The following is a 26,441-nucleotide window of genomic DNA, read 5'->3' on the forward strand; positions in this document are numbered from 1 at the left end:
GCTAGTGGTGCCAGTTGATTCTCAACACCCACTCTTGCCTACATGTGAGTTTAGAAGACAGTCAGATTGGAAAAAAAGTATCCCAGTTGTACCAAAATGAGTTGGCGTTCTACAGAAATTAACAGCCATATTGGCCTAGAAATGTTAAACCTAATTTTTTTTTCCATTTGTACAGGGGTAACACACTGTATTGAATATGTAAGGTCTTATCTAAATGGGTTTGATTATAGATACCAATAAACTATAATAAAGTGTTCACTAAATAATGAAAAAAAAAAGGGGCAGTCAGGCATATCTCTGGGCAAGGACTTGTATATAGAATATACAACAACTTCTTACAACTCAATAATAAGAAAACAAACAAACTAACTGAAAAATGGGCAAAGAATCTCAACAGACATTTCTCTAAAGACGATACACAAATGGTTGATTAACATGTGCAGAGATGCTTCACGTCATCAGCCATTGGGGAAATACAAAGCAAAACCACAACAAAGTGCCACTTCCCACCCGCTAGACAGCTCAAGGGACAGACAGACAATGATCAGAGCTGGCGAGGACGTGCAGAAATTGAAACCTTTGCTCTCTGCTGGTGGGACGGGAACAGCGCGTTCACTTTGGAAGAGTCCGGCAGTCCCTCAAAATATTAAACAGGCAGTTAGCATCTGACCCAGTCATTCCAACCCCCAGGGGCATCCGGGAGAGATAGGAAAACACACATCCACACTAACACAGGCCCAGGCAGCCTTATTCCAAATAGCCGAAAGGTGTAAATGACCCACGTGGCCACTAACGCGGGTTATAATAAGCAAAATGGGATCTCTCTGTATGTTTGGGTTTGCTAAAGCTGCCGGAATGCAATATACCAGAAATAGGTTGGCTTTTACAATGGGGATTTATTACTTTACAAATATACAGTTCTGAGGCCATAAAGTGTCCAAATTAAGGCATTAATTGGGCGACACCATCTCTGAAGAAAGGCGGCTGGTTCCTATGTCAGATAGCAAGGCACATGGCGACGTCTGCTGGTCCCTCGCTCCCGGGTTCCGTTGCTTCCAGCTCCCGGTTCCTGCAGCCTTCCCTCTGAACATCTGTGGGTCCTCTCAGCACCCCCGGGGCATTTCTCTCTAAGCTTTCTCTCGGTGTTTTTCTCTCTCTGCTCTCTGGGCTTTTCCTGCTGTCATGGTCAGGTTTATGTGTCAACTTGGCCAAGTGGTGGTACCTGTTTGTCTGGTTGGGCAAGTGCTGGCCTGTCTGTTGCAACCAGGACATTTCATAGAATTAAATCATGATCATGTCAGCTGCATCCACAGCTGATTTCATTTGTAATCACCCAAGGGGCATGTCTTCTGCAATGAGTGATGTTCGGTCTAATCACTGGAAGCCTTTTAAGGAGGATTCAGAAAAGACAGGCTGTCTTCCTGCTTTGGCTGGTGAGCCTCTCCTGTGGAGTTCGTCCAGCCCCTCCATCGGAATCATCGACTTCACAGCTTGCCCTGCGGATTTTGGACTCTGCATTCCCTGGTCACGTGAGACACTTTTATAAATGTTATATTTGCAAGTGTTCCCTGTTGATTCTGTTTCTCTAGAGAACCCTAACTAATACACCTACCTTTTATTCTCTCATAAAGGACTCGAGTAAAGGATTAAGACCCAACTTGAATTGGGTGGGTCACATCTCCATGGAAACAACCATGCTAAAAGGCCCCACCCACAGCAGGTCTGCACCCACAGAGATGGAGTAAAAGAATCTGGTCTTCTCAGGTGCATGCAGCCTCAGGCCAGCACACGGTGCAAGGGGCTGTTATTCGATGTCAGCAGCAGGAAGAGGATGTGCCTGGCCCTGGGGAGGGAGGGCTGCATAGGGTGCTGCAAGCAAGGTCTTCCAAACAACTGGCCTTCCTGACTTTTGGACCATAACCCCCACTTTCAGGTCATCTTTGCCGGACACTTGGTGCTTAAAACAACCACCATTTGACTCAGGTCAGTCAAGTGGGCCGTTCTCCCTCCCAGGCCCACTGGCTTGGCTTTGGACATGCTGGTGTTGGCTGGGCCCGTCTCTCTGTGGGGCTTCTCAACGCTGGGGTCTGCCCAGTCTCCAGGCTGGGTGTCTTGGGGCAGCACAAGGGGCCTCTAGCCATGCCGCTTCCATCGCCTCCCCAGTCAAGGCAAGTGTCAAGGCCAGCCCAGGCTCACAGGGAGAGAGTCTGCAGCTCTCCATGGGTGGAGTGCAAGGTCACATGGCAAAGAGGCATGAGGACAGGGATGGGAGGACGGCACAGGCACCTTTTGTGATGGTCTACACAACAACGAATCCTTGTTGTGCATCGGGCCAGAGCATACACACGTGCACACACACACGTGCGCACACACATGCATGCACACGTGATACAACCAAACAAAAGTTTTATGCAACAGCACTTGCTCCAGCCTCACAGGGCACAGTCTGTGTGTACTACTCTGTTCTATTCCTCCCGGTCTCATAGGCCGGTGCTGTTTGTGACCCGCCGAGCTGATTTCCTGGTGACCGGTGAGCCACTGGCTGCCCCAACACCAAGGAGCTAGGGTCCTGCCTGAGAATATGCACAGGTTCTCCTTCTAGTAAGTTCCTGCTGGAAGCAGAGGTGAAGATCTGGGGTCATGGCTGCTGTCCAGGCAGAGGTGAGGGTGGTCTCAGCCAGAGCATCTACCCGTGGGCCACGGGGTGGGTCTCCAAGGGCAGAGCCAAGACCAAAGGGCTGCACTCACAGGAGGCAGTTTTGAGTTTTGGCTCAAGTTGAGGATGCATTTGGGGTTCATGGGGCCTCAGGAGCCAGTGACCAGGCCCTGGTCCTTGCATTCCTCCCCACTGGAGCAAAAGAGAAATGTGCTCCCCCAGAGGCTGGGGTCCCCAGCCTGGAGAGCAGTGGCTGGGGCCCTCAGGCCCTCCACATCCGTTACCGCCTCTGCCTGGGTGCCCAGTGCCCTGCGGTTAGGGTGGGCCCGCTGACTGGTCCTGGCCAATGGGCTGCCAGCGGAGTGGAGGCGTCACTTCTGCTGTGGGTTGCCATGCTCTCTCTTCCCCTGTGCATCTGCGGGTTCTGCAGAGAAGCAGTGCCCGTATGTGTGTACTAAGAGGCTCCTTAGCAGGCGCTGGCTCCCACCTCATGGGGTTAGCCAGTCCAGAGTACAGAGAGCCGGTTGCAGTCTGGAAATCCCAGGGGAAGGGGCACTGAAGCCTCAGCCGCATCTGCAGGGCCAGAAGGAAGGGGCAGGGTGTGGCCTCCAGGCAGGATTCCCTTGAGTCTTCAAACCCTCAGTGCAGGCATCTGAGGCCTCTCACCCATGGGCTGAGCCCCCGCTCCGCGTTGCAGGGGTCCTCTCCTGTACGTCCAGTCAGCTGGTGGTAGGTGATCGGCCCGTCTGCAGAAACAACCGGCCATGGCACAGGGAATACCTGTACTGCAATACAGGGAATCAGCCTGCACCCCCGCGCCTTGGGGGCCTGAGCCTCACGGCCCCCAGGTGGGCGTAGGTGGACCTGCCACAGCCTGGCACAGCTGCCCGCGCTGCCCCTGGGCCCAGAGTAGACCTGGCTAAGCAAAAAGTAAACTCTCATGGAGGTTTCCGGGTTCGCTCCTCACTCTGGCAGCGTTCCGTCCTATCTCGACGAATACGAAGGCATTGGTTCAGCTCCTAAAAGCCCTGAAATGGCTGGACAGAGCCTGAAGGGCAGGCTCGAGACCCGGCTGCGCCTCCCTTGCAGGGGGCCAATGCCCCTGCCTGGGTCTCCATCTCCCCATCTGTAAAATGGGTTTAGCACTTGCCATCCTGGGGACCAAGTCAAAGTGTGGATGTCACAGTGACTGGAAGCTGGAAAGTGCAGGGCTGGGCACGGGGCGATGGGAAGGCCCTGGGCTCTTCTCCCGACTTCCTTCTGCTTCTGCTCAGCACACATCCTGCTCGGAAGGGTCCTTGGCTCGTCAGGTCCCTGCCTTCAGGGAAATCAGCGCTCTCGGGACCACCTCCAAGGGCAGCTGCTTGCAGGAGACACACGCGGGCGGCCAGCCCTCCCTGGCCTCCCTGCTCCGCTGCCCAGGGGCTCCATGACCTCCAGAGAACCTCCCCATCCACGGGTGGTTTCAGCCTCGCCCCAACCCTGGGACTCTGGGACAGACCAGGGACTCTGTCCCCCTTACCTCCTCCCCCACTACCTTACAGTTAGGGAAACTGAGGCCCTGAGACAAGAAGTGACTGACCGAGGCTGAGCGTGGAACCCCATGCCCTCCCTCCTGGGAGTCAATGGCCAGGGGCAGGGCTCAGTGCTTACAGCAAAAATTTGGGGACTTTGATCTGTGAGGTGAGAGTTGGGGTTCCCAGTGACCTGACCCCCCAGTGTCCACGTGAGAGTTCGAGGCAGCAGGGCAGGGTAGCTGCTGGAAGAGAATCTGCAGATAACAGAGGCTGCATTTCCTCCTTGCCAGGACCTAGCACTGCCCAGGAGAGGGGTCACCCCTGGGATCCCTCAGCCGGCAGCTTTGGCTCCCCACACCCCTCCCTGCTCCCAGTGGCTGGGAGAACTCTCCAGAATAGATCCCCATGAGGCAAATCTCACCCCCTCAAGGATGCCCAAATCCTAGCTTGCTCATGGAGCTTTTTAGAAATGGATCTTTTTTTTTTTTTTTTTTTTTGCATAAAAACATGAGCAACCTGCTCAAAATAATAATGGATGAAGCCTGCATGCCAGTTCCTTGTTATTAGAGGAAGTAGTAGGTCTTAAAATGTTGTCTGCAAGCAAACCCACCACCGTCATTATGGGTAATTTATTCTGGATTAGATCAGAGGAGCAGTTTATAAGGTTTAAAGACGTACGCATAGATATCCACAGGCTTTCTCACCATGCCCATATATACAGACCTTTTATTTCCTCTCTCATTCACCAACAAATGATAAATTATTCACCAGTGGTACGAGGGAAAATCACATCTGCGCCCTTGCTGAGCGGATGGTGGGAGGGGCGGCAGTGAGCCTGGGGGCTGCCAGCTGGGGCTTGGGGGTGGGGGGTGTTGAGCAGAGGAATCCAGCTCAGCTCCGGGTTGAGATCAGTTTTAGGGCGCACCCTGCCCCAGGCAGCTGTCCTAAACTGAAAATAAAGGGCTGGAAATATGGGCTTTTCCAGGTAGTCGGGTGGGAAGTAACACCCAAAGGGGAGGCTTTGAGAAGCCACCCTGCCTGGGGGACTCCTGGGGCTCAGAGGAGAGAGGAAAGGCAAGACTTCTGCACCTGGAGCTCTGACCTTGAGGGCAAGCCCGCATCTGCAAAGTCCCCTGTAATTGTTTGCTTGCAGAGCACTTTTAGAGCCTCTATTTCCTTTGCCAGGGAGTGTAGGTAAGGGTCCAACGCTGTGGTGAGCTCCAGGAACCCACTGTCTGCCTTTTGCTGTGGGGCTGTGTAGCCGTGGGACAGTGCCTCAGCCTCTCTGTGCCTCAGTCTTCTCATCAGTCACACGAGGGTAAGAGCAATGCCTGCCCACCTCTTGGGGTGGTCGTGAAGATCTCAGAGCAGCGTCAGCGCCAGATCAAGGCTATCGTGGTGATGACGACATTGTCACCATGGCTACCCTGATGTAATCAATGTGCATCACATTCTCCTGCTGCAGAAATGGAGTCTGCAGAGCACGAGCAAGCAGTGCAGGGGCCCACAACTACTGCTGGACCAGGTGGGATTGGGCCTCGGCCTCTGCTTCTGTCGCCCATCCTCTTCTGCCTTCTGCCCGCTCTCCGGGAGCACCTGTGAGGCCCCACCTGCCAGGCTGCACCCCCAACCCATTCTGTGCTCTCACCTCTCAGGGCCAAGGCCTCATCATCAGCACTTGGCCCTGTGCCCAGCCTCTCAGCCAAAGCATAGCTCTTCTCTGTCCTGGTCCTTCAAGTCTGCCACATTTAAAGAGCCAATGGCCATCCAATGACAAGTCACGCCGTCTGAGCCTGACGGCTCCTCGTGGGGCACATGTGGGTGAGCCAGCACTGGTCCTCCAAGCAGCCAACTCAGCTGCACTCACCATGAGCCATGCGTGCCTGGGGGTGTGTCTGTGTGTCCCTGTAGGTGTGCCGGGGGCATGCACATGTGTGTGTGATAGGTCTGTATGTCTGTGGGTCTGTGTTGTCTGTATGTCTGTCTGTGAGTGTCTTGTATCTTTGTGTGTCTGTGTCTGTGGATCTGTTATGTGTCTGTGTGTCTGTGTGTCTGTGTCCACTGTCAATTTCCTGGCTGTTCACATTGCATCTGAGCCTAGTGAGTCCTCTCCTTTTTGGGGGGCTGAGGAAGGCTGCACCCCAGCTTCATCAGGGACTGAGCTGGTGGAGCTAGGCATCTCTGCCACCTGGGGAAACAGGACCCCCACAGCTGGTGGGGCCCCCACAGCTGGTGACACACCCAAAACCCAATGTGCAGGAGTTGCAGGTACATTTACAACAGCTGGTGCCTTGCTCCTCCTTCTCTTCCAACTCTGCCACCTCCAGCCCAAATCCCTTCTCATTCCAGGTAAGCCAGGTGTGGCCTCGGGAGACAACACACTGGCCTCCCACGGGCCCCGGTGGCAGCGAAGGACCACGCCCTGCCACGCCAGAGAGCACTCGCTCCGTGAGCATGCCTAGGCCCCGCCAGCTTCCCTGCCCCAGTGGGGGTGAGCTCTGGGGAGAAGGGGCCAGGCCACCGGCAGGCCCGCGGGGCTCTCGTCATTTCAATCTGCCTGGGCTGTGGATATTTATTCATAGTTATCACACCAGGACTACACACTCCACAACAAAGCATTAAACTAGTCAAAATAACAAGCTTTTTATGGGTAGCAGATTGAAAAATCCATCAGCACGCACCCATCCATCAGCAGCGCTGACAGAAACCACCAGAAAAGGAAAAACAAACATAAATATAGCTTGTCCGACTGGGGTGTGCTGGAAGTGGCCGCAAGGTCCCTGGAGTCTGGGGCTGCCACCTCAGAAGCTGAGTTTGCTGACGGCCCCCAGTGTCCCTCCAGCTCCCACTCTCCCATCCTGAGAGCCTGGATCCTGTCCCCCAGTGTTAGTGGGGCCCCACCTGCTGCCCTCGCAAGGCCAGGATCTGAGAGGGAAGGTAGAAATCGGCCCCTGTGTCTGCTGGTGCTGTCTCAGAAGCAGCCCCTCCCAGACCCAGCACACCCCAATCCACCTTTTTGGGCATCTGGCTCCATTTGAGACCCTGGCTGTGGGACTCCCAGTCTCTGAGCAGAAAGGGCCAGCAGCCCCCACAGTAACCCAAGTGCCGGTGGCCCTTGTGTCACTGCGTGTGGGCTGCGGGCATGCACATGTGTGTGTGATGGGTCTGTATGTCTGTGTGTCTGTGTTCTCTGTATGTCTGTCTGTGTGTCTATGTGTCTGTGAGTGTCTTGTATCTTTGTGTGTCTGCATCTGTGTTCCACACCATGGGCCGGGGGCAGTAGGCAAGGGCCGACTCTGCCAAATACAGGCCGAGGGCCTGGGCATGCTGACCTTTCTGTGCCTCAGTTCCCTCATCTGTAAAATGGGGACGTGGCAGAAGGTACTGAGGACTGAAGCACACAGGCATAGTCAGTGTCTTGTAGGAATTTCTGTTCTCATCTTACTATTACTCAGCTCCTTCATCTGCTCCTAAAAGAGGAAGCTCACATGCTCCAAGCTCCTTATGGAAAATAACAGTTTCTCCCCAAAGCCACTGCAAGAAGAAGGGCTGCCCTCTGTGCACCCCAGCTGGATGCAGGGCTGGTGAGCGCTTGGGGAATTTGGAGCGAGGCTCCCTGGCCGGGCCCTGGTGGCAGGGCTATCGGGCAGTGCAGCCGCTGCGGCATTTAGGACATGGATGTCCCACCACGTAGGAGGGCAGGTGACACGGTCTCCAGAGAGGGCCGCTTCAGGGCTGGCAAGCCCTGCTCCGTCTTGACGGTTTGAATAAGAACTCTGTGCCTGCCACCCGCTGGATGAGTGTTCTTTCCCAGCCATTACTGCCTCCTCCCTCAGTTTGAAAGTGTCATTCGGCCCCAGCTCTGCCAACCTGACCATGATGTGTGCCAGAGCTGGAAAAGTGGGAGGGCATGGGAGAGGCTCCAGGGCCCACTGATCCTGCCCAGGTGACCCCTCCCCGTGGGTGGTGGTGTCTGACTCCCTGCCTTTGGAGAAGGGTAGAAGCACGGTTCCCCCGGAGGCCCGGGAGGTAAGTGACCTCAGTGGTGTTTATCGACAACAACAAGCTCTGTCAGGGTAGCCAGGCTGAGCTGAGCACCCCCCAAGGGCCGGAGCTTGGGGGGCATTTTCTGGGGTGGTTCCATGATTCCCCTCGGCAGAACCGTGGGGTGGATACTGTAGCTGCCTTCATCTACTGATCCTAAGCCAAGCAGTTAAGAGGTGAGCTTGCAGCCATAAATATTCCATAAAAGGGTGGGCACTGATAATTCATCTGGGCTGGGCCTGGAGCCTGCACCCCTAGGCCAGTGGCCTCTGCTGGGACAGCTCATCCTGTGCTTTGCAGCTACCAGAGACCCCAAACCGGGAGTGCCTGGAGCCCTAGTGGGCAGGCCGCCCCATCACACGGCCTTGCATGTGGCTCCTGGTGTGTGTTTGGGGAGGGAAGGTGTGTGTGTGTGTGCACGTGCATGCACGTGTGGGCGCGTGTGCATGTATGTGGGAGGTGTTCACATGTGAGTGTGTACATACAGGTGTGTGTGTGTGCCTGCGTGTGTGCACCATTGCTGGCTTGTGCCCATCAGTCACTCTGGCGGACTGTTAAATGCACCTTGGACTCCTAAACACACAGAATCGCACTCACTGGTGCTTGGGAGACACAGGTACAGGTGCTGGAAAGGCCGCCTCTTTCCCAATGTGGGCTCCAGGGAGGTGGGGAGAGGGAGCACCCCTGGGGCTGCTAGGGCAGAACCACAGTTCAAAATGCAGCACGGAGCTTCAGCCTGCAGGTGGCAAATCTACTTCCACTACCCCAATCCCGCTTAAAATGACAGAAAGCGTTCTTTCCAGAGGCCCAAACCCCCAGAGATGGAGGAAGGAGGAGCTGAGCAGTGGACAAGTGGTCAGCTGAAGGACTGGGCAGGACCAAAACAGATCAGCAGGTTCCATTTGGCTGGAGCTGTGAAATTCAATGTGGCGAGGAGAACAAGGGGCTTGACGTGTAGACATCAGCCTTGTGGTCCAGATGCTGACACTGGGAGAAGGGGTCCCTTGCTGCAGCCACCAGTGAGTAGTGGCCAAGCCAGGTCCCAGGGCCCAAGCCAGTGCTTTCCTTCTTGTTGAGGATATCCGTAAGTGATTTGGCTAGAACTTCTTCCAACTCAGCTGCTGTGTCCACCTTTTCAAGAATTGGGCTAGGGCTGAGTCAGTGATGCTTTCTCTGGACCCCAGAATGAGAAGTGCCCCAGGAAGGCACATTCGAGACCATTTTTAGGTGATCCACCTTCTTCCATTAGAAAGAAGTCACTCCCCAGGACTCAGGGAGGACAGAGCCATGGGTGGCCCTGAAGAAGTAGGAGTGTTGTGTTGAGATCACCCCACATTGTGGGGGAAGGAAACAGGTCTGCCCTGCTCATGCCAGCACCAGCACAGGGCTTGGACATAGTGCAATTTATAAACATCTGATGAACGCTGAGAAGACAAACAGTCCCCATTTAACAGATGCTTAGCAGATGCCTGACCCTGGGTTAAGCACCTTAAATACATTTATATCATGTGATAATCTCACCAACTCTTGAAAGGTGTTCCTATCCCTCTTTCTAAATGAAGAAACAGAAGCTCATAGAAGATCAGTAACTTTCCAAAAGTCATTAACCAGGAAGAGCCAGAGTTGGGCTCAGCCACACTGTCTGATTCCAGCCCTCAGGTCTTTTCTACATGCCTAACAAGCTGGAACAACTACAAAAATAATCACTCAAGCTACTCCACATACAGCCATGGGACATGCACTACGCCAGGCCCTTTATATCTATCGCACCATTTAATGTCATCCTCATAACAATTATCTAAGATGGTGTGCCAGTTTGAAAGTATTGTGTACCCCAGAAAAGTCATGCTTTAATCCTGACTCAATTCTGTGGGGCCAGCTGGTTTTTCTAATCCTGCTTCAACATTGTAGGTAGAAACTTTTGATTAGATTATCTCCACAGAGATGTGGGGTGCCCAATTGTGGGTGTGAACTTTTGATTAGGTAGGTGGAGATGTGAGTCTTCCCGTTCCTGGTAGATCTTGATTAGTTTACTGGAGTCCTTTAAAAGAGGAAACATTTTGGAGAGAGCAGAGCTGACACAGATGCCAACACTTGGAGAATAAAGACACAGATGTTTGGAAATGCTTAGAGACCAACAGACATCACCATGAGAGATCAAGCAAGCCAGAAGACTGGATAGAACCAAGGGAAGCCAGGAGATGGATGCCAAGCCCTGGAACAGAGGCTGAAAGCAATGGAGCCCAGAGCAAGGGACAAGCAGATGCAAGTCACATGACTTCCCAGCTGACAGAGGTGCTCCTGACTCATTGGCCTTCCTCGAATTAAGCATCTTTTCCTGGATGCCTTGGTTCGGACATTTTTATAGACCTAGAACTGTAAACTTGTAACTTATTAAATTTCCTTTATAAGAGTCGTTCCAGTTCTGGTATATTGCATTCCAGCAGCTTACAAACTAATACAGATGGGTATCTTTATCCCCTTTCCACAAATGAGAAAACTAAAGCCCCAGGAGACAAATAAATGTGACTGCTTGAGAAGATGGATAGTTGGGTGGACAGATAGATGAATACTTGGATGCACGGATGGATGGATGGAGGGATGGATGGATGAATCGTAGTTGGGTGACTGGATGGATAGGTGGATAGTTCGATGGATAGAAGGATGGACAGACAGATGAATTATTGCCCCATCAGGATCCATTTCCTGGGCTACAGAGGATGGCAGGAATGCCTAGTGAGGCAGGATTGGCAGTGGCACTGTTAATCATGCAAATGTTCCTGGATGAGCTCCTAGCTCAGCATTGTTTTAACAATGATACAGTTGTAAAACCAGCATCAATCGATGATTTCAGTGAAATATGTGAATATCTGGGCAGGCTCTGCTATTGTCTACATTTCCTGTCAGGAAACTGTCCTTACATGGTCATGAGGGAGTCCGGCTCTCCAGGCAAATAAATGGCAGCAAGAAGCCTGCTGTGGGTCATGTTCCTGCCCACTAGCTAAGCAGAGCCACTCGCTTGTACAGCTGCAAGGCCAATTCAGTAGAAGCAGAAGATAGCACCAATCTCGGCAATCACAAGTTACCCTTGTCTGTCTGTTAAAGGAGAACTTGTGGATGCTTTAAGTAGCTAAAAATAATCAAGCTAAATTCCTATGAAAACACATGGTGTGACGATGGCAGGAACCAGGTGACTTTGCCCCTGCCTACCCCAGAATCCAGAATAGTGCCTGGCCCAGAGCTGACACTTTGCTGAGTGAATGAGTGAATGAACCTCCCCTCCCTCCTTTGCAGTGCTCCCACCCCGAGTCATGCCTTACGCAGGCACTGCCCGTGTTATCCTGTAGTTCTTTATTTATAGAACTATCCTCCCCCTCAAAAGATGAGTCCCACAAGAACAGAGAAAGTGGCTTCATCAAGGTCAGTCCCTTGAGTGGGAAGAGCAGATAAAAAGATGTGCCTTACAGTCCAACCCAGAGGCTGGCCATGGCTGCCTAGAACTCATTGTGAGGCTGAATCTGAAAGAAGGAGCTGTCGGTTAGCAATGTCAGTCGCACACGGTCACTGAAGGGGGTAACAGCCGCTTAATTGTTATCCTCCTCACAGTAATTGGGCACCATGCTTTTCCTCTATTTGTGCCAGTTACTATCTATCTTTGTTTTGCTAGGGCTTTTCCTCCAACCTTTCAGAGCTAGTGAGAAAGGGGAGTCCTCACTTGCAGGAGAAACGTCAGGAGTTTGTCCATCCATTGGAATTGATGCTGGGCAACAGATGGTCAGTGGGTCACCTGTCCATCTTCCCCTATCTGTACCCCTGACCCCTCTACCCTCTCCCATCAAGGCAGCACCAATGGAAGATTCCAGGCTGAGCTGGGCATGCTGCAGGGACAGGAAGAGGGATGTGGGTGCATTAGGACGCCTTTGACTGGCGGCTGCTTCTCTGGAAAATGAGTACATTTCCATTCACCAAGCCCAGCGCACTTGCCATCCCCATTTCACAGATGAAATGAGACAAAAGGGGAAACTTCATAAATATTGGTTGCATAAAAGCATATTCGGGGTATCTTATGCTTTTCTTTCTTGGAAGGTAACACAAATGTTTAGTACATAGACAGCTGTGTGGTTACCAGTTTAATTTCTGCCCTCTCCCCTGGACTATAAAGGCTAAGCATACCTTTGCTTTTGTCCAGCCTCCCTCTCCTAAGCAGCTAGCACAGCCAACTGGAAACTAGAGCGTTCCCCTGCCTGCTGGCTCCGAGCTTTGCAAGGAAACGCTGGGTTCAAGGCCCTGTGGAGCCCCAGTGCAGGCCCAGAAGTGGGAGACTGCTCAGAGCGACCCCATATTCTGGAGGCATCCTCAGGCTGGGAAGGAGGCGTGTGGGCTGAACGGTGGACCCAGTGGGACATGTTTTTGATCTCCACTGGGTATGCACCCACCATAGATAGGATCTCGCCAGATGTCCCTTCAGTTAAAGGGTGGGCCGGGGAATCTGGTGGGACTTTAATCTCCTTCCTAAGAGGAGTGAGACTCAACCGGAGAGAAAACTCGCGGAAGCCGCCGGAAGCCGCCGGAAGCCGCCGGAAGCCGCCGGAAGCCACCGGAAGCCGCCGGAAGCTGGAAGTCAACAGAACCCGGAAGAGAAAGGAGAAAACGCCGCTGTGTGCATCTCCATGTGTCGGAAAAGCTGAGGAACCCCAAGGTGGCGCCAGCCAGAAGCTCCCGACCCAGGAGGAAGCCGGCTCCAGCCCTGGCAGCCAGAGCCAGTAGATTCCTGTGTTAAACCAGCCCACGGTGTGGCACTTGCTGCGGCAGCTGGGAAACTGCGTCAGGCGCCCTGGGAGCAATTCTGTGAGTGGCCAGATGAGTGGAGCCGTGGAAGATGGAGAGCTGGCCTCCCGGGTGGACACCGCCCAGCTGCGTGATGCAACCCTGTCCTTGTGAAAACACACCCTGAAGTTCACAAATTACACAGAAAGAGTCTATAAATCTCTGCGCCAAGCCTGACACAAGACTTCCTGGGAAGTGGGACTATTGGATGACCTTTCTTGCTTTTTCTTTTCACCAATTTGCATCTTCTACCACGAACATGGATTGCTTGAGCAGTTCCTAAGATTAAAGTGGTAAAAATTCATTTTAATGAGAAACGTTGATGGAGCCCATGCAGACAGGGGATGAAGTGGGAGGCCCAAGGCGCAGACACCGATTGAGCCCTTGTGGAGGCCTGGCTTGTGGGGAGCCTTCCCCTCCCGCCTTCTGCGCTGAGTCTTACTGAGGGACAGCCACATCCATCTCCGTCTGAGGAAGCAGAAGCTCTGGGAAGCTGGCATAGTCAGGGCCACACCTAGTCAGCAAGAGGCTGGCTCTGGATTCACCCCAGTCTGTGTCCTGGCCAGGCTCTCAGGTCAGGCTGCTTTTCATTCTCAGAACATAACACAAATATGCGTTACATAGACAGCTGTGTGGTTCCCAGGAGACCCTACAAACTGGAAAGCAGCCCCAGGGTGTAAGAATAAAGAGTGGGCAGCAGGTGGATGGGGCAGCAGAGGCCTTGTCTGAGTTGCTAGGTCTGCCCACCAGGTCTCAAGCACATGCCAATGTAAGTCTCACCTGGGAGCGGTTTTCCTGCATTCTGGCAATTGTGTTGGGAGGAACAGGAGTCCTTCCTGCTTGTGTTGGGAGGAAACTGGGTCTGAACAGTGGCTCTGCCAGTAACCAGCTGGGTGAGCCCTGTAACCTCACCGGGCCTCAGTTTCTTCATCTGCAACATGGAGTCGGCATGGGACCAGCATGGGGTCGCCGTGGGCGACACCAGGAGGGCAGCAGTGCACATGGCATAGTGGGACGTGGGGCTCCATCCCGGGCCCACCACTGGTGCCCAGGGCAGACGGTACCTGGTTGCCGCATCACTGCAGGGAGGCTGGGGCCCGGCGAGCACACGCATCTGTTCCAGGCTGCAAAGTCTGAACTGGGAGCCCAAGCTGGTCCAGTTGCGCCTTGTACAGGGCCCTGTCCAGAGGCAGAAGTGACCACCTCACACACCCACGACTTCCAGGGCCTTCTCGAGTGTGGATGGGCTATGGGGCAGACACCGTGCAGAAGCCAACTTGCTCCTTTGCCCCAGAAAATGAAGGACTTGGCGGGGGGAAATTCATCCTGGTATTGCCAAAAGAGAACTAACTGTTTCCAGTTGGGGATTTTAATTACGGACCTTGGCAAGGGCTTTCAACTCCACTCTTCCTCATTATTTTGGGAACACTCTCTCTTCCTTCCCAGTTCCCTCCATAGCAGAGGCTCTCATTCCTCCTTGACCTTCCCTTTGCGTCTTCTAATCCAGTGATTCAAAGCAAATCAGAGTTACTATTGGATGGTTAGAGGAGCTGGATGTTAACATTATTGAAATTTCAATGGGTGAAATGTGAGTTGAGGAATTTTATATCTGCAGACATCTTTGCCTGAATCCTAGTAAAAAATAAAAATAAAAAGCCCAATCTCTATGGCTCTGTGATCTAAACACTGTAAATTCTGAAGATTAAAGAGAGCCAGGTTCCCCAGCCTGACCCCCATTTCCCTGTGTGGCTAGCAATCAGCCCTCTAATTACATTTCCTGCTTTGCAACTGGCGAATAAAATATTTAGACAGCAGACGCCTAATGTTCCAAGCAGAGCTTAACCTGCAGCTGCGCTGCTTCCAAGCAGGAAGGCATGCCGACAAAAAAAATTAAAATAAAATAAATTCCAGATAAATGTGGACGTGTTGTTTTAAAAATTCATAAACACCAACCTCTGATGCAATTCATTTTTGGCTAACGAGGGCGAAGACCCGTCTCAATTACTGAAGAGGCTGGGTGGAAGCACGATGTTTCGAGAAATTCAGTCTCATTGTTTCCCAGTGTGTGTGGTATCTCCCAACAGACTTCCCAGAGCAGAGTGTCCCCAAAGTGCCCTCAGAAGGTAATAACCAAAGTGACGATGGAAGTTGGAAGTTCCTGGCTTGGTGTCAGGGCCCAGAAACTTGGTCTGCCCACTCAGGGACCGACTGGGCAAGCCCTGCAAACTCCTGGGCCTCAGTTTCTTCATCTGTGGCATGGGCTCACGTAGGAAACATCAAGTTAGTAGAGAGTCGAACACAGCCACACAGGTATCCCGTGGGACGTCCATGTGCCCAGGGGAAAGACAGGTCACTGCTGCCATGTCACTGCCCCTCAAAGGGGGAAAATGTGCTTTTCACACATGCCAATGTGATGGCTCAACCTGGGAGCGGTTTTCCTGCATTCTGGCAATTCCTTCCTGTTCTGCAAGCAGGAGCTGAGTGTCGACCCCAAGGAGGGGACAGATGTGGGACCCAGGCACCAGGCCGGTCGCAGCCTCAGTGTGGGCTCCGACCTCGGGCGGCGGCAATGACCTCGGGCAGTGGACAGTCTCTGCTCACTGTGCCAGGCCAGTTTGTAGGCCTCGGGTTAAGGAGCTGCTCCCAGGAGACACCAGCCACTAGAGGAAGTACATTGACTTCTCCCCGCGGGAAAACGGTCATTAAAGAAGGCCTGTATGTGGAAGAAGCCATAGGCAGGGGAGGATTTTAAAAAGCCTTGTTTGGGATGAAAGGGTTCAGTCACTGCAGAAAGTTCCAGAACATGCTGCTGCTGATGCAACACCTTGTGCGTGGGGGCAAGGAGGCGAGGAGGCCTGGGGACTTAGGTGGCAAAGGGCACTTAGGTCATTGGACACAGGGAGGGAGCCGAAAACCCAGAAGACCCTGGGAGAAGGACATGGTGGGAGGCACAGGGGACCAGGGGGAGCCTGGAGGGGGGCCCGGCTCAAGTGAGGCTGAGCAGGAATGGGCCTCTCTAAGGCCCCATCCCCCACAGGGACCCTCAGGAAGCCCCTTTCCTCTCCAGACCTGTCCACCCATGCCCTTCTCAGGGTTTGGGTTTGCTAAAGCTGCCAGAATGCCATATGCCAGAAACCGGTCGGCTTTTACAGTGAGGATTTGTTGACTTACAGTCTGACAGTTCTTAGGCCATGAAAATGTCCAGCTCGAGGCATCAGCAGGAAGAGTCCATCTCTGAAGACAGGCTGCCAGCATCCGGGTCTCCTCTGTCACATGGGAAGGCATGTGGCTGGCATATGCTGGTTCTTCTCTCCCCAGTTTTGTTGTTTCAGCTTCTGGCTTCAGTGGGTCTGTTGTCTGTGGGTCCTCTCATAGCTTCTCAGGCACTTTGTCCCTGAGCTTCTCTCTGTTTCTTCTCTTATGAAGGACTCTATTAAAAGGAATAAGATCCACCTTGAAGTAGGTCTCAACTGAAACAGCCTGATCAAAAGGTCCCACCCACAGCAGCTGCACCCAGAGATGCACCACGGGGATGGAATTAAAGAGCATGGCCTGGACAGGCCACAGTGGCTTAGCAGGCAGAGTTCTCACCTGCCATGCCGGAGACTTGGATTCGATTTCCAATGCCTGTCCATGCAAAAAAATAAAAAATCGTGGCCTCTTCTGAGGTACATACAGCTTCAAACCAGCACTCCCACTGCACCCGCCGGTGGAGGCCGTGGGCTTTGGGGAGCTGTGGGGCAGGGACAGGGGTGCCTCTTATGCGGGAGCGAGCCATCTGGGAACAAGAGCTCCAGGAAGTTGTTTCCCCTGGTGAGGCCAGGCTGGACCAGATGGGCCCCCATCTGGGAGGGTGGGGACTTGTAAGCAGGGCATGGGCACGGTGGAGGAGACAGCAGAGACGCAAGGGGCTCGTTGGGAGGCGGCGGCGTCCAGGAAACCAGCCCAGGGCACTCCGGGCAGGAGGAGGCCCAGCCGACCACCATCTCGCCTCTCAGGGGCTGTCCAGCCCCCAAACCGTGGGAGAATGAATGCCACCTGTGCCCGCCGGCCCGGCTGTGGTCCCTGTCGTGTTGCCTGGACACCCCCAGCATCCTACGGAAGGGGTGAGGCCGGGGACCGCGTGGGGCCTGGGGCTCCGTGCTCAGGGACCTGAGGGCACAGGACTCGGCCCACCCCCTGGAGGGGGCCTGCAAACGAGGAAAGGGGCTCCCAGCCATCAGGGTCAGGGTGAGCAGGCCTCGGCCCACCCCCACCCACACCCCCAGTGGCTCGCGGGACCTGTGTTGTTGCTTCCGGGATCCTGGCCCGGTGGGACGGGCACCCAGCCTCCACCATTGGGTTGACAGCTGACCAGTGCCCACCCCCTCCAAGAACCCTATAGGCCCAGCAGCTGGGGTGGGGGTGTCTGTTTAATTCAAACCCTCCAATGCGCTCACTGAAGCATTGGCAGAGACCCAGCTGCGGGTCCCAGGGGGCAGATTGGGGAAGTGGGCTCGCTGTGCGGACAGTCAGGGTTCCCTGCTGCTTCCTCCGGCACCTGAGAGACCACCTGGGAAACATCAGGCCTCCCTGCCCTCCCCCAGTCTTCCCCCTCCCCCAGTCTTCCCCCTCCCCCAGTCTTCCCCCTCCCCCAGCCTGGTCTCCTCCCTCAGGCCTGCCCCCTCCCCCTAAGTCTGCTGCCCCCTAGACAAATGTCACTCTTTCCAGTTCCCACTCCTCGGCCCCCCACCCTCTGGACTCGTCCTTCAGCCCACCTCCTCTTGTGACAGAAACAGGGGCAGTCGGGCGTGGGGAGGGGTTGCTCTCTGGGTCCTCGGTACTGGTGTCCCCTTTGCTGCGGGGCCTCGTACTGGGACCAGTACAAGTTGACTGCTGGGCAAATGGCCACTCTCCCAGCACACGTTCTGCTCACTCAGGGGTCCCCCTTCAGGCCAAGTGGGGATCTCTGGAAGAATCCACCCCCCAGGCTTCATCTGCCCGCCTTAAGAAGTGGACAACAGAAGACACGCAGTGCCCTGGAGGCACCCCGCCAGCTTCCCATCACCCCTGACCCCCCCCATCAGCTTCTGATACCTGCTTGAAGCACCTCAGGCTGTGGTCAGGGCCCTGTGGGTGGGCAGTCAGGGTGCAGAGGGAGGAACTCCCAAGGGGCTCTTGGGGGAGGGGCGCTGCTGTGGCATCTCAAAGGCTGTGCCCACGGGCAGGCAGGGTGCCAGGGGACAGCACAGCCCCTGGCGGAGGAGCCAGTGAGAGTGCAGTACTCAAGGGGGCGCAGCCTCCGTGGTCACAGGGAAGACAGGCTAGCCGGAAGGAACAGCCCAGAGCTGGCCTCTTGCCCATGACCTCAGTCCCCCACTAGCCTCATACAGGCTCAGACAGCAGCACCCTGGAGGCAGGTGCCCCAGGGCATGGTAGAGGAAGGCACTGGCCGGGGGACAGAGCCCTGTGAGGGACAGAGGGCTCCATGGCCACCCAGCAGGGGCCAGACCTCAGTCCCAAGACTGCCTCTGCCTCCAGCTGTCCCGGCTGAAGTGGGCAGTCAGATCCCACATCCCTTTTCCACCTGCCAGGGGATGGCGCTGTCGAGCACGTGGGGCCTGGGCTTGAGAACTATGCGTGGCATCCGTCCAGGCCATGGTGAAGGTTAAGGAGGCTCTGGGCCTGTGCAGACTTTCTGGGGTATTTCTGACTCATTCACTCAGCAAACATTCAGCAAACTCACACCTGGGTCAGGCATTGTGGATTCAGTTAAAACAAACCCTTCCCTGTTCCAGAGAGCAAAGCAAACATGACAGAACCAGCAAGGGGAGCAGGGGTACAGCATTGAGGCAGAACATCTCACCTGAGGAAGGAAGTTGGGGGTGCTTGGGTGGGGTTTTGAAGGATGAGTAAGAGTCCCTAGACAAAGAGCGTCGACTTGGCAATCCAGGCACAGGGGACAATGCAAAGCCTGGACAGGGAACAGCATAGGGCTGGAAGCCTGGCTTCTGCTTGTGAGCAAAGTTGGGGGTTGTGGGTACAGAGGCCAGGCAGCCCAGCCAAGACCCTGCTCAGGGGCTGTCCCCTCCTGCCCACTGGGCTCTGGGCCCCCCTCACAACCCCTCATCATACTGAGCATGGGCCAGGTGGCAAGGGGCCAGGTGGCAAGGTGCCATGTGTGAACCCCACATTTGGTGTCAAGGCTACCTCTGTGCCCTGAGGCTCTGCCCTGCCGGCCCCACCAGGCCCTTTCCCATGTCCCCACTCCAGGAGGACAGGGAGGACATGGTGTCCCCACGTGCCAGCGCAGCCAGCCTCCTCCTACCTGGCTCTCCTGGGCGTGCCAGCCTCTGCCCTAGCCCCCTGCAGGCAGGTCCTGCCTCCCACTCAGGACTCCCTGAGAGCCAGGCCCAGGTCCTGCTCCTCTCAGGTCCAGCCCATGCACAGGGCCTCGCACACAGTGGACGGTGCCTAGCTGCCTCCCAGCCCCTGCCACTCCCACATACGCACACCGTGAACACACATACACATCTGCACACACATGCACACGTACCCACAGGATGTACACCTCCACATACACACAGGTGTACGCAAATCCACACACACACATCTGTGCACACAGATATATACACATGCACACAACACGCATTCGCACACAAATGCACATCCCTGTGCACACGTGCACGTGCATACCTCCTGGCCCCACCCGGGAGGATTACTCTGGGTCACAGTTGTGCTTCTTCGAGGGCAAGGGAACGGAATCTATGCTTTAGGTTCCCAGAACCCAGCAGTGAGGGGATTTCACGCCCTCTGGGAGCATGGGGTCTCTATCCCCAGCCCTGGGCTGACGCTACGGGGCTGTGGGAGACCCCCTTGCCCTTCCCTGAAGACTTTCCCGGAGGCTTGAGATGGGGCTGGCACGGCGTGGGGCAGCGCCATCTGGCGGGCACGGGGGGCTGCGGAGCCAGCGGGCAGGCCAGAGGGCTGGGCGGGGTCCAGGAGGCCCGGGAGGATGTTGGGGCGCCTTCACCCCTGAGGAGGCCACCAGTCCTACTGCGGCGGCACGCAGCCAGCGTCCAGGGTGCCAAAAGGCCCACACCCCTTTCTTTCTAGCATGAGACCTCGAAACACATCCCGCAACACTCACGTCCTGGAGCCCCAGGAGGGCCAGCCCTCTCGCTGGCAGCTGCCGGTTTGGGGTTTTCTCCCCTATTTTAAAAAGTCCTTTTAAAACCCCAAATGAGATCCCCGGGAGCCAGCCCTGGGTGATGAGGCACGTCCAGTGTGCTGGTGCCCCTAACCCACGGGGGAGAGGAATGTCTTCCGTTCACAGTGTGTCCGGGTCGGGATGAAAGGAGACAGATGGAAGAGAGCCCCCACCCCGAGCTGCAGTGCCCCGGTTCCTCTGCAGAGAGAACCATGGCCCCCATGGCCTCCAGGGCCTGGCTGGGCTCGTTTGCTCTCTCTGACAGCTGCAGGGCCATGAGGCGCCCGCACCTGAACCCAGCCAGGCTCATTGTCACCCCGCGATTCCAGGTCCGCGTTTCTAGCACCCCTTTCTCCCCAAGGCGGCCCACGTGGGGTGGGGGGCAGGCGGCCCGCTGGGCAGGGAGTGAGGCTCCCTCCCTGCACCCCACCCCTGGTCCCCTGCACGGACGGCAGTTTGCCTTTTGGAGAGAGTATCATCCCAGCCCAAGTGTGCACAGCCCAGCGGTCAGCAGGTCCCAGGAGACGCCCGGGGGGCATCCCAAGTGCCTCGGTGGGCAGCGAAGGCAGGACGCGAAGGGGATGGGCCGATGCCCACCCCCTACCCACCCCCACCCCCAGCAGCGCAGACCCTTCACACGCGAGATCCACTGTCTGTCGCAAACCCGGCTCCCTCGCCTCTGACACCCGATGTGGGATTTGAGGAGGGGAGGGAGAGACCTTGGGTGGGACAGGGTGAAAGCTTCTGTTTCTCTCGGGGCTTCCAGGCTGGCTGCACGCATCCCTTGTGTGGTTAGGGGCAAATGGGTGAGGGGCCAGCCAGGGCTTCCGCTCGGAACCAGGGGGCTCTGGTCCTGAGAAAGGAAGCCTGTGGTGCCTGGATCGAAACAGAGGGCTGCCACCCGCCATGGGTGGGGCGACGTGAGGGGGCGAACCCGCACCCCAGATGGGCCTCCACCACCACCCCCAGAGGCGGCCGCTGGGCCCTGCCATCCTCCCTGCTGCAGGGTCAGGGAGCCCACCCACTGGGGACCCATCGCAGAGGCCCGGCCCCCCACTCACGGGCACCCATGCTGGGCGACCTGCTTGTGCTCGCCTTTGCAAGGGCACTGCCCCTGCCAGGTCCCCTCCCTCCCTCCACACCTGGGACCCCTCCCATGGCAACCCCCCCATAGGCAGGCTTCTGCCGTGAGAGGAAGGAGCCCCCTCCCCGCCTCATTCCCTCAGCTGCTGCCCCTTCCCTCTCTCCCCCCAGCAGCCCGACTGTTTGGGAGAATTGGCGGCACCCACCGTCTCCAGTTCTCGCCTCCCACTCACCCCGCGGCCCACTCCCATCTGGCTATCAGCTCCCCGAGCCTCCCCCCACCGCCACACACACCCCCACACACCCCAGTTCCCCCGGTTCTCCCCAGTCAGCGGCTTGTCTTCGTCTCCACCTCCTCAGCCCAAAGGGCTGGCCATGCCTTCTCGAAGGGTACCCCTCCCTGGGCATGGGCGCCTCCTCCAGTGGTTCCTGCTCCTCTCCACTCCTCCCTCCTTATAGATTTCTAAACGGGGGCATCGCCCTCCAAGCCCCACCCAGCAGCCCAGCACAGCTGGCTCAGGGTCCGCCCTGGTCCTCAGCAGGACCCAACTCAGCCTTCCCCTGCAGACCCCACACCCATCAGTCTGAATCCTCCATGGCTTGTCCTCTCCTAGAAGGGCCCACACCCTGTTCCTGCCGCCATCCGTCACTAGGGATGCATCCTCTCCCCAGCCCCAGCCCACCCCCACGCCCGCACCTGCTCCTCCCGTCTCCCGGCCCCCACCCGCGCCTCTCCAGCCAGGTCACCTCACGCAGAGGGACCTGGCCCCAGCACAGAGCTCACCATGCCACTCCCGGCTGCCCCCCTCAAACGGCTTTCCAGCCTGGCCCAGCCTGGCCCCGACCACAGACTCATCCCATGCTCCTAGCACATCAGTTCCCAGGTTTGCTTTATTCCCTGGATTTGCCCTGCCCACAACCCCATTGGGCCAGCACCCACGATGCCCTGTGCCGCGAATTCTCTGCCTGGCCTGGCACACCGGCCGTCCTCAGGTCCCAACTGGAGCCCCTCCTGCCAGAGAAGCCTCTCCAGCATGTGGGCGTGGCTGTGGGCACGAGTGTGGCTGTGGGCGTGGGCGTGGCTATGGGTATGGGCATGGCTGTGGGCACGAGCACGGGGGTGACTGTGGGCATGGGCGTGGCTATGGGTGTGGCTGTGGTATGACTACCTCCCACCCGGCAAGGGCCTGTCCATCTGCTGGCCATGTATCCCAGGTCCTGGCCCCAAGGCTGGCACTCCCTTCTCTGACCCAACTCCCCTCCCCTGCCCTGGGGCCAGGCCTGCGGGCGCTCATCCTGCTGTTCAGTGCGAAACGGGTGAAGGGATGTCTGGGAAGGGGTGACTAGAGCACAATGCAGGCGCAGCATGCCAGGAACCTGCTGGAACCCACTGGGCTGCTGCCTCACTTCGGCTCTGAAAGGCTCTGGCTCAGGAATCAAAGTGTTAAACCTCCATCCACCCCACCCCTGAGGACCCGCGTACAGAAAGGAGGGGCAGGACAGGGGAGGAGCCCTGCGCCTGCCTTGGGGCCGCCCCAGCCTGCGGCACTCTCCTCCCTGACCCCTGCGCTCTGTCTCTTCACCATCTCCTCCTTGGGGCAGGCAGACCAACAGTGCATGCCAAATTCGGAGCCACACTCAGGAAACACACCTCTTTCATGTACCTCTTTATCATCTTGGCTGTACTTATCACATCCTCAAAATATCTTCCTCTTTTGTTTATTTATTTTCTATTTTATCACCCATCTCCCTGCACTAGGATGCCTCCTCCCCGCAGGCAGGTGTTTGGAACAATGCACTAAGTAGGCACGTAATAAATGTTGAGTGACTGAAGGAAAGATGAAATGGCCGTAGGGAGAAGGGAGGCACAACAATAACCTCCCCTGGGCTGGGTGAGCTTGAGAAGGGTGAGTCCTCCCCTCTCTCAGCCTGTTGTCGGCATGGCCAGAGCCATGAATGAGGCTTTGCTTCCAGAGTGCACCAGCCCACCCAGACCCAGGCTGGAAGCTACTGTGCCTGCCCCAGCTGGCCTCACCCCCAGGCCCAGAGGCCTCTGAAGGCGCACAGCAGGGCTCTGACTTCCAAAGGGAACCACGCGCTTAAGTCTGGCCCAGGAAATGCACCCAGGAGCTGCAGATACAGAAGCAGAGCTGAGGGCCTGCAGACCCCCTCCCCCTAGGCCGGAGCTGAGAGCCACAGATGGCAAAACTGATGCCCAGCCCCCAGCAGGTCATTGCAGCCCACCTCCCACCCCCATGCTTGGGCCCCAGCATTCCTGCTTTGGGATCAGCCCCTCCCCTATGAGCCCAAATCCAGCTCCAAGGCCGCCCACAGCCTGCCCACTGCCTCCCTGCTGGGGCTCAATCTAGCAAGTCATTTCACTTTCTCAGCTGCTGGCATCACAGATACTGATGGAGGCTCTAACTCACTGCGGTGGAGCCCAAGGTGGGAATGGCCGCTGGCAGGTGGAGGCCTGCCTAATGCCCTCCCCTGGGCATCCTCCAAGCCGGCCAACGTTTTGACTGGAGGTGAGAATGATCCTCCAAGCCAGAGCTTGGGACCTGAGCACAGGGTGTTCCCAAGCCAGGCTGCTGGGCAGCTGGATGCTGCAGGAAGCTCAGCACAAGTGGCCTGGGGCAGAATACAGTGCTGAAATCCCAAACGCTGCTACCATCACTGCAAGTTTTAGCTCTGCACACCCGAGCTACGGACTGAAGTTCCTTTAGGCTAAGAGGAGCTAAGGAACACTCACCCGCCCCACCAAAGGAGGACTGGAGAGGAGCCAGGGCCTCCTTGAGCCCAGAAGGAAGGGCCCCAGCCCCTCCCCAGGGGCTCCTGGTTCATAGATGCCCCAGCAGTTTTAAATGCCAGGCCTCAGCTGCAGGGTCATGTCTCTGGAAGTCTAGTCTCGCTCCCTCTTGCTGCAGCTGAAGTTCTCTAAATAATCAGGAGGGCCTGGAGAACTTACATCTCGATGTGCACACAATTCACCTGGGGATCATGTTAAAAGGTGCTTCTGGCCAGTGCCCAGGTGTTACTGGTGCTTCTAGACCCCCAGCCACACCTCAGCCAGCAAGGACCTGAGTGAGTAGTCCAGGAACCTTGTTAGAGGTGAGGGCGCCCGAGGAGGAGGGGCCCAGAGCAGGGATTAACACAAGGTACAAACGTTAGCCACCTTCAGCCTGCACCATCTTTTCAGCAGTGTTTGTGTCATGCCTTCTGTTTGGTTAGATGCTGAGCTGAATCTGGAACCAATGAGAGAAAAGACACAGGCTGTCAAGGGCTCAAGCAGCGAACCAGTTCGTAACAATCCCTCCATGAGTTGCAGGGACAAACAGGGTAGGTGCAGAGTCAGGGATGTGCAAAGAAGCCCCCTCGCCCAACCCTGGTGCAGGGCCAGGTGGAGGACAAAGCCCTGGCAGACAGAACGACTGAGGCCCCTATATGGCTGCCCTGGAGCATGAGTCAGAGGCAGTAGCAGGAGAACGGACCCAGCCTGAAGTCTCCTCTGCCAGCGCAGCCCTTGCTCTAACTCAGGCCCAGCTCTGATGAGATTTCCTCTCAGACACTGGAATAAATTCTTCCTTGGCGAAGAGCAGAGACTCTGGAGAGGCCAAAGCCCAAAATATCAGGCTGGTCAGGACCTGACGCGACAGTCCTTGGGGGAGGCCCTGGCTCCAGGAGCCCTGTTAAAGTGGTTTGTGGATCTCATTCAACACACAACAGCCCATTAGGCTGAAGAGTCACAGACCCCTTTATGGAAGAGAAGCCTCCGAGCAGGAAGTCCCGGCTAAGGCCATGTGCTGCAGCAGGAGTCACGGAGCTGCTGAAGCCCCAGGCCCGTGAGCTCCCAGGGCCCCCAGGTGCTGCCCTGAGGGTGCCCTAGGCTGCTGCTGCCACTTTATGCCTGAGGAAGGGATGGGTTATGTGGCAGGTATTTCTCCAGATGTAAGAACCAGCTGTGCAGAGCCGTGATGCGTTCAGAGCTAAGTGTTTTACATTGTGGGTCTGCCCAAAGATGTTTACTAAACTACATGAGTTGCAATTAAACTTACTACTCTTATAAGCAATAGCATGGTTCATAAAACAGCTCATAGGGAGCGAGGTTGGGGCCGGTTCTGGCTGGGAACAAGGCTCAGTCTGGAAGGGGACCAGGGCTCAGTCTGGTCCAGGTCAGGGCTGACTGTGGGGCTGGGACTAGGGCTCAACCTGGATGCAGGTCTACTCTGGGACTAGGACTGGGCCTCAGCCTGGAAGAGGACCAGGGCTCTGTCTGTCCATGCCTACTCTGGGGCTGGGACTGGGGCCCTGTCCGGATCCAGGTCATGGCTGGCTTAGGCGGGGACCAAGGCTCAGTGTGGAAGAGGAACCGGGCTCCGACTAGAGTTGGGGCATACAGCAAGCGCCCCCAGTTTGGGAGGCGGAGACTCATCTCTGGAACAGCCTGAGCCAGAGATGCCCAAGTGACTCTGTTGTGCTGCGAGCAGCAAGATATTTCCAACAGCTGCCTGATGCGATCTCCCATAAAGCCATAAAGCAGAAACTGACTTTGAAATGGCCCTTTCTCTGCCTGTATCTTCGGACATAAATTTAAATAAAATGGCAATTTAAATGCCTGTGACACCGAGGAGGCGGCGTGGGGCTGTGTCTGTGGGCCACAGAGGGAGGCGGAAGGGGGACCTAAGCCCATTATCCTGAGCCATTCGGGCGAGGGTCAGAGCTGGGGCAGCGGGGAGGGCAGCCGGGCCCTGGCAGGGGGAGTGGGCACCCCGGGGATGCTCACCTGCCCCTCCAAGCGCTCCGCTGGCTGCGGCCCCAGGAGGGCAGGGGGATCGTGCTCTGCGACCTCAGGCAGGTGCTATGACTCCTCCACCCTGGCTTCCACCTGTGGGTAAATGGGGAGCCCACAGCACAGCTCTCCTGTGCACAGTGTGTGAGCCCTTCCAGGGCCGGCACATGCTGGTCGCTCCGCAGCGAGCAACCCTTAGAGCTCACCTGCCGCTGGCTTTCCCCCGTGACAGGCGCAACAGGCAGCGAGCGGCAGCGACCCTGACCCGACTTAAGCCGAGCAGCAGGTCTTGAACTTCAGCAAGTCCAAAGGCCCTGGAGGGTGCACTAGTACCTG

Source organism: Tamandua tetradactyla, chromosome 2 (genome assembly GCF_023851605.1).
Source record: "Tamandua tetradactyla isolate mTamTet1 chromosome 2, mTamTet1.pri, whole genome shotgun sequence".
Lineage (NCBI taxonomy): Eukaryota > Metazoa > Chordata > Mammalia > Pilosa > Myrmecophagidae > Tamandua > Tamandua tetradactyla.